Source organism: Berghia stephanieae, chromosome 7 (genome assembly GCF_034508935.2).
Source record: "Berghia stephanieae isolate SIO BIC M18660-M18661 chromosome 7, UCSD_Bste_1.3, whole genome shotgun sequence".
Classification (NCBI taxonomy): domain Eukaryota; kingdom Metazoa; phylum Mollusca; class Gastropoda; order Nudibranchia; family Aeolidiidae; genus Berghia; species Berghia stephanieae.
The window spans coordinates 2,510,408-2,511,690 of record NC_088366.1 but is presented as its reverse complement, the minus strand read 5'-3'; the positions used below and the strand labels follow the sequence as shown (position 1 = coordinate 2,511,690).

At 36.3% G+C, this 1,283-nt stretch overlaps 1 protein-coding gene across 2 annotated transcripts in view; it reads right to left on the bottom strand.

The window, feature by feature from the left end:
• Positions 1–1,078, bottom strand: part of LOC144976346 (peptidase M20 domain-containing protein 2-like) — a 31,331-nt gene extending 30,253 nt beyond the window's left edge. The window contains exon 1 of one of the 2 annotated variants that reach the window (XM_078920588.1): positions 513–1,078. The gene's annotated coding sequence lies outside the window, so the exon portion shown is untranslated. The remainder of the gene's footprint in view (positions 1–512) is intronic. The other variant, XM_078920587.1, reaches the window with a different exon arrangement.
• Positions 1,079–1,283: the final 205 nt, after the last annotated feature.

Sequence of the window (1,283 nt, the reverse complement as noted above, 5' to 3'; positions counted from 1 at the left end):
ACAATAGAATGAAGATGGTCAACTTTCTCTCTAATCATTGATATTGTTATTGTTTTTTTAAACCATTTGTTGTATGATAAGTTCTCACTAGCTTCGCTCAGTCAAACTATTAGCGTTCAAGGTTACACGTAGTTTTCTGCGGCTATGTGGTCTTGTGGTATGACACTCGTTTTCGGATCGGAAGGTACTGGATTCGAGCATTGATAAAAAAAAAGTAATATCGCCTAAGAGGCGTCATGTCTCGTTAAATGTTGCTGTTGGTCAGTGACCCCTTGTAATGAGGCATTGAGCACGTTTAGTGGGTATCGCCCTCTATAAAAGCTTATCTATATGTGGTGGGACCATTGATTAGGCGAGTAGAAGTAGTGAATATTTTACACGCATAACACACATGGTGATGCTGTGTTGTTTTCCTAATCCAACTCCATCTGCCTTTGTTTACATTCTGTTCCTTTCCACTATATGACATTTCACTTAAAAACTTCACATGAAAAACAAGAATCTAAACTTACCTGATAATTGATAAATGAATGATACCTGCCTCTCGCTTGAACACAGTGAATGGAGGGAGAGCTGGATGTGTGTTGTGGTGTGTAGTTCTGGTGTGTACAGTATAACCAGCTTAAACCAACACACTGGTTTCTCGATAGATAACTTTTTAACAGCCTCACGCTTGAACACAAAGTGAACGAACATTTCCATTTGCTCGAGGTCATAATTGGTTACATTGGAATATGTGCTCAAAGTGACCCACATAGTGAAAAGTGTTCACAGTTTTTGAAATATATAACATTAACATCACGATTGGTAATTGTTTTTCAGCTTGACACATGGGTATGTTTACAACTTCATAAACAAAGCAGCCTGTTTTATATTTCTGAAGAAATATCCAATCGTTGGACAACAACAAATCATGTAATTGATGACTTGGTTGGACGAAAACATGAATATAGATCGCTCCCATTCTTGTGGTGTTTTTTGTTGTTGTTTTGATTGTCTTCAATGTAACCTGTTATAAACCAACCTACTGATATAACGATATATTCTAACGACTATTACCTGTTTAACGGTTAAACACACAATGAATCAACGGTCGGGTGTTTATATAATGTATGCAGTTTGCTTGTTTAGACTATAAAGTGGAATACTAAAACACTTATATATTGATAATACCTCGTATCTGTCTCACGTCAGACATGAAGCTAAAGAACGATAGAATGTTAGTTAAAATACGTAGTTTTTCCTGTGTCCAGTTTAAATTGCGAAACCAACACACTTATATA